Below are 7,085 nucleotides of genomic sequence, written 5' to 3'. Positions count from 1 at the left end.
TCTAGAGATTATAAAACTGCTGAGGCATTTAGTTGTCATCACTAGATTGTTCAAGTAATGGCAGATCCCATCTGATTATGATAGTTTTATCCTCTTGAAAGGTGAGTATTGACTCACCCACCTTTCCTGTCAATTTGCCCAGATGTTGCAAAAATTATCATTGCATGTGTCTGATGGGTCTGCTTCCACCCCTGAATCCTACCAACAGTTTTAAAGGAATATACTTTTTAGAAGAATTATTAACTAGCTAAATTGATGTAGAAATCTGCAGGCTGGGTAAGAAGATGATTTGGGAGAGCTTGGTCACCTGTGGTCCTGCCTGGCTGCACTCAAATTAAAGGGTTCTCCCCATCTGTTATCTTATAAGTTACTTGAGAATGTTTACAAATAATGTTTAATTCCACACTTATTGTCTTCTGTGGGCAATTTCTCCTAACATGCCCCATGTGACATTTGATGTGGTTGGAACAGGGATGCTTCTAAAATTCTCTTCAACCGAATTTTCCCCTAAATGTTGGCATTCTGAATTCTAAAGTGTTGTTTCTGAAATAGAACCTATCCATCAGGAATATAGTCACCTGTTAGATTTTATGAAGATTCTTTTGTGCAGTATTTTACAGAGGCACACACAAGCTCCTCCACATTGATAAAACACCACACAGAAGAATCTTGATGCAACCATATGTACAATCACATTGAGTTTGTGAATACTGGAGAATTGCTGGGAGGGAGAGACACACAAATGAACTGAAGGAAATGGCAGTTATAACAAACTGCACAATACACAATATTTTGTAAAAATAAAAGTATAAGAATTGACAACTTTTAATGAATAGGTCCTACTTCAGAAACAAGAGAGTAAAGATTATCTCAGAATAGTAAAAAGAGGCAAGGTACATAGAGGCTTGGGTATTAGGTTTCTAAGAGTTCCTTTCAGGCCATTTCTGTTATGACCTCTCACCTGGGCTGCGACCTAGATGAGACTCACCAGGATCAGAAGGACCACCAGTAAAGGCCAAAGAAGACCTGGACTTAGATACAGGCCCTGAAACTGGTTCTGAGCCAGAAGCCTGGCAGCAAAGAGATAATAAGGAATGCTCAGATAGCACAACCCCTGAGCACAGAGCCCCTGAGGAATCAGCTGTCACCTCCCCACCTGGGGAAAAGACAGCTTGCTAGCCTCCAAGCCATGAGATTTGCCCTTTAATCTCATCATTTTCTAGAAAATAGAAGGGGGCTGAGAGTAGCATGTGCTGTTAAAAGGCCTCTTTTAGACTTCAGACCTTCTTGGAGCAAGTTGCTTACTTGGAGTTTTCCCACATCCTGAAACTATACCCTTCCCTGATGGATTATTATACAGCCATGAGAGTGGCTGTATACTATAGTCAGCATGGATTTTTCACATTCCACAATGTTAAATTGAAAATACTCCCCATCTCATTCTGATGCTTCCCATAAGCTCATTTCAAAACAAAACTTTACAAAAGTTATAGTCCCGAACTCAGAAACACTTGCTTAACAATCCCCTAAATCTTCATAGTGATACACAAAGAGTTCAAAGTTCAAAAAGAGAGAGAGAGAAACCAGACCCTGTTGGACTTTTTTCTGTCAGAGTTCTCATAATTGGTTGAAATTAATTAAAAATCAGCCATGTTCACAGAGTACCTGTAATCCTATTACTGACCTTGCCTCATATTCTGACCTTTATTTTCTGTAGTTTAAAAGTTTAAAAAATGCCTGGCTGTTTTATAATTAATTTAAGAATTTTAGCATAGAACTCAATGATAAGGCCAGCGATGCTCAGTAAGAACCAACTCTCAGTGTTCTAAAAGCCAGACTCACAGCTGCTGGGCTTGCCTAATCAGGGGGGCAAACGCACTGTGAGAGTTTCTAGAAGATGCCTTGTTCCCATTACAGAGCTTCAATCAGAGCAGCTGACTGTTAGACCACTCTGGCCACTGGAGCTCTGTCAGTGGAATAAGAGTCTCCTCTTAGCACCCTTCAGTAACTACACATCCCAGGATTCTTTGGGAGAAGCCATGACTGTCTAAAGTGAAATAAAGGTCTGGTGTGGATGTGGCCAGGGACAGCTTTGGTTTAAATCTGGGTGGGAGGCTACATATGCCTGCTATAGAATAAAAAGCGGGAAAGCCCTAATAAAGAATGATACTGTTCACAATGTTTTCCTTTTAGAAAGGAAAGGGGCTTCCCTCTGCCGAGGGTCCATGCATCCAATCTCATCCACTCCCCTTCCTCCCTCCCCCTGCTATTTCTGCCCTCCCCCCTGACTCTCCCCCAGGTCAGGTTCACCTATCCTCAGCATGATCATACAGGAGTAAACTCACCTGAATTCAAAAAGCATGCAAATTATCAAACCTGCCCTCCACTCCTCACTCCTATTTCCTCCTGTGATGTTCCTATATTAATGTATATATGGTAAGTGTTGTTGTTTTAGAAGATACATGGTAAGTGGAGTGAAAGAGGAGGGGGAGTGAATGGGCAATAGAATGCGAGATGATTGCCTGAGTGTTTAAAATGGCTGAATGTATAAAAGGAAGAGTGAGAGTGGAATCAGGGGGGGAGAAGAGAACTGAGTGGGTTGCTTGGTGGGGTTTAGAGAGTTGTTTGCCAGGAGGGAGGTGGAGTTCGGATTAGTATTGAGTAAAACCATATGCTTATGTGTCTTCAGAAGAAATCTTGTTAATCTTGTTAGCTTTGTTATCTGTAATAAATACTTAATTTGGTTTACTAAAGGCCTGATCCTTGGCTGGGGTTTCACAGACCAGAAGGGAGGGTAAGGTAATGACCAAGGCTGAAGGGAAACTGTAACAAATGGTGGCAGCGGTGAAGAGAATAACAATACCAGTATTCAGAGTCTCTGGGAATACTAGTATTAGGACGTGACTGGTGGTTGCCTAGCAGGGGGATCTGTTGAGATCTGTGCTAGGGCGGATAGGTAAACCATAAGAGAGTGCGGTCTGGACTGGTGGAGTCCCTGGTGGTGCCTAGAGACAGGTAGTAGCCACGAGCAGGTAGGAACCTGACAGGGAGAGCCAGGGAAGGACGCCTCACAGGTGGTGTCAGTAGCGGTGGGATACGAACAACAGAGAATCCAGATACGAACCAAAGAGAGTCCCAAAGACACGTGGTGACAAAGGAGACTACTTCACAGGTGTTGGCTGTAGCAGTGAGATACGAATACTAGACAATCCCTAATAGTTGTGTGGCAAACAGAAATAACAAAACAAGATTACTTGTGAGAGTGACTGGCAAAGAGTGTGTGGCAAAGAGTGAGTGAACTCAAACACCATGGCTGAATACATAAAAATGAAAAGAGAGGAGCTGGTGGAGAAGTGCATAACATTCAATTTACCTCACGAGGGTAAAGGGGTAGATGAATTGAGGGTAGCACTTATAGGATTTGCAACTGCCCAGCAAAAACAACCTGTCAGAGAAGAGACCCCAGAAGGATATTTAAGCAATCCCGCTTATATAGAGTACTTGAGAGAGAAGTTGAAGATGGAAACTGAGAGATTGAGGATGGAAGGTGCAGAGAAGGAAAAACAGAGAGAGTTGGAAGCTGAGAGATTGAGGATGGAGGCTGAGGAAAAAGACAAGCAGAGGGAGTTGGAAGCTGAGAGATTGAGGATGGAAGGTGCAGAGAAGGAAAAACAGAGGGAGTTGGAAATTGAGAGAATGAGATTGGGGTTTGAGGAGAGGGAGAAGCAACGAGCAGTGGATGCCGAATTACAAGTAGAAAAGTTAAAATTTGAAAGAGAGAAGTTTCATTCTGATGAAACAAGAAAGGACAGAGATGGAGCAAAAATAAAAATTACTCCAAGGGACTTTGCTGTCTATGAGCCTGGTCAAGATCCTCAAATTTACCTCAGCACCTTTGAAAAAGCAGCTCAGTTGTGGGGGCTACCTGAAGATAAATACATGCAGTATTTATCAAACCTGATTAAAGGGTAATTGGCTGAGGTATACCAATATTTCCCCTCAGACAGGCTCGTCACCTATGCTGAATTCAAAGAAGCAGTGTTTAAAAGATTCAGACTGGGGCCTGATCATTTTAGAAAGCTTTTCAGAAACTGCCAGATACAGACAGGGAGGTCTTTCGTGGAGCTGGGGGCAAAACTGATGGACATATTTGGGAAATGGCTGACAAGTGCAAAAGCTCAGTCTGTGGAGGAGGTGAAAAACCTCATGATATTGGATCAATTATACCATCAGTTACCACCAGAAATAAGGCTCCTGGTCAAAGACCGTTTCCCTACATCGGTGCAGGAGGCCGCAGAGATGGCGGATCACTTCGCCTCCAACAGAACTGGCTGGGTGGGGAAAACATCAAGAGATTTTAAACCCAGACCATATAACGCTGGCAGAAGGGATGTGGTACCACAGAGAGTGAGTCCTCCAGTAAAATCTGAAGGGCACAGGACACCCCAGAGTGGATCTGTGTACCCTAAAAGTGAGGAGAAATTATGCTACAAATGTGGTAGACCGGGGCACCTACGTTTTCAATGTGAGGTTGCCAACCCCATTAGTAATCCTGCTCAGACAAGGGCAGTGAAAACAGAGCCCAAGGCTTTAGAAACAGCGAAAAAGGTTCAGTTCTGCCAGATAAACTGGACAGAAGTAACAGACCTTGATTCAAGTCTGAGAGAGGAAGTGAGTGTACAAGGGGCAAATTATTGGGCATTGCTTGATACTGGTGCCGCTCAGACGTTACTGAGGCCAGATTTAATAAAATCTGAGGTAATATTACCTCAGGAAACTGTGACTATCCAAGGAGTGAGGGGTCAACCAGAAAGTTTGCCTGTGGCCCTGGTGGATATGACTTGGAGAGGCCGAGAGGGCCAATATAAAGTAGGCATTAATGCCCAGCAACAAGAACCAGTAATACTGGGAAGAGATGTAATGGGCGCCCAAGGAAAGATCTATGTAGTGACCAGACAGCAACTTGGCAGAGAAAAAGAAGCCATATTAAGGGGGGCTGAAACAAACAGGGTGGAATCTGTTAACCAGCCTCAGGTCACCATAGCAACCACTAGCAGGCCTGGTGAAGGAGACAAACTGTATCAAGTGGTCTCTGATAATGATGAGGCAGATCAATTCAGGGAAGAGCTGCAAAAAGATATAAGTTTGAAGCAGATAAAGGAACAAGCTCTGACCCAACAGATTCCTTTCACTGACAAACTGAGGAATCAAGTTGTGTGTGAGAATTGGATTTTATATAGACTGTGGATGCCCGCTGAGAGAAAGGATGAATGTGAACCAGTGAAGCAATTGATAGTACCTAGCAAATACAGAACCAGATTGCTAGAGGTAGCCCACAATGTCCCATGTGCAGGACATCTGGGAATAAAAAAGACCAAGAGGAGATTGGCAGCACACTATTATTGGCCAAACATCTCCAAAGATGTAAAACAACATTGTCTATCTTGTGGAATATGCCAAAAGGTGGGAAAAAGTGGAGTAAAGACTAAGGCACCCTTAAAGCCCCTTCCTATAATTGGACAACCCTTTTATAGAGCGGGAATAGATTTGGTGGGCCCTTTTTCCAAACCCACAAGGCATGGCAAGAAATATCTAGTGGTGGTGGTGGATTTTGCCACCAGGTACCCAGACGCAGAAGCACTAAGATCCGTGGAAGCCCCTGTAGTGGCAGAGGCTTTATTAAAAATCTTTATGAGGCTGGGTTTCCCTCATGAAGTGCTGACGGATCAAGGCAGTGTATTCATGGGAGAAGTGATGCAATGTATGTGGAAATGTTGTGGTCTAAAACATCTAAAGACCACTACTTACCATCCCGCCACTAATGGGTTAACAGAGAGATTCAATGGCGTTTTGAAGGGCATGATCAGAAGCTATGTTCAAGATCACTCACAAGACTGGGATGAACGTTTGGGATGCTTCTTGTTTGCATACAGACAAGTCCCTCAAGAGTCAACAGGCTTCTCACCCTTTGAACTCATGTTCACTAGAAAAGTGAGGGGACCTTTGGAACTATTAAAAAATTCATGGGAAGGAACCCTGGGAGAGTACAAAACATCTGTAGTAGATTTTGTATTGGAATTCTGCAATAAATTAACATCAATGATGGAGGTGGTGGAAAAGAATTTGAGTCAAGCACAGGAGAAGCAACGTTACTGGTATGACAGAACAGCCAGGGAACGTGTGTATGATGTGGGAGATATGGTTATGGCGTTCATACCCAGGAAACATGACAAATTACAGGTTAACTGGGAAGGACCATATACCATCAGAGAAAGGCTTGACACAGTGACGTATGTAATTACCACAGACCAATTAAACAAAAGCAAAGTGGTTCATGTAAATATGTTGAAGCCTTACCATACCAGGGATGCACAGGTGTTGCAAGTTACCTTATTCCCTGAGGGAAGTGGGCCTGAACTTCCAGATTTGGTACAGGAAAGCAAAGACAAAGGAGGGGTAGATCAAGTGGAATGGTCAGAGGAGGTGAAGGAGGAAGTAAAAGAGGAGATTCTGAGAGTTTTGAAAACCTATAGGAATCTCTTTAGCAACAAACCTGGCCGAACCAGTATAGTTATACATTCCATTGATACTGGAGATCATGCCCCAATCAGATCTGTTCCGTACCGTGCGAATGGGAAAGTTTTGAATGAGATCAAAAAGGAGGTGGAAGATATGCTGGAATTAGGAGTGATCAGGGAATCCATCAGTCCCTGGGCCTCAAGTATTGTCCTGGTTCCGAAAAAAGATGGAACGACAAGGTTTTGCATTGATTATCGGCTAATCAATAAAATTACTGTCCCAGATGTGTATCCTATGCCTAGGGTAGACGCAATGTTAGAGTTATTGGGGGCAGCAACCATTATCTCTATGTTAGACCTCTGTAAAGGAGTTTGGCAAATGGAACTAGACGAGCAATCCAGAGCCAAAACTGCCTTCAGTACACCAGATGGGTTATATGAGTTTGTGACCTTACCCATGGGACTAAGGAACTCACCAAGTTCATTTCAGAGGCTAATCAATACTGTGTTGCGAGGCATGTCAGATTTTGCAGTGGCCTATATCGATGACGTGGCCATTTTTAGCAA

The sequence above is a fragment of the Rhineura floridana genome, chromosome 6, assembly GCF_030035675.1.
Source record: "Rhineura floridana isolate rRhiFlo1 chromosome 6, rRhiFlo1.hap2, whole genome shotgun sequence".
Taxonomy (NCBI): Eukaryota; Metazoa; Chordata; class Lepidosauria; order Squamata; family Rhineuridae; genus Rhineura; species Rhineura floridana.
This window is presented reverse-complemented; position numbering follows the sequence as displayed.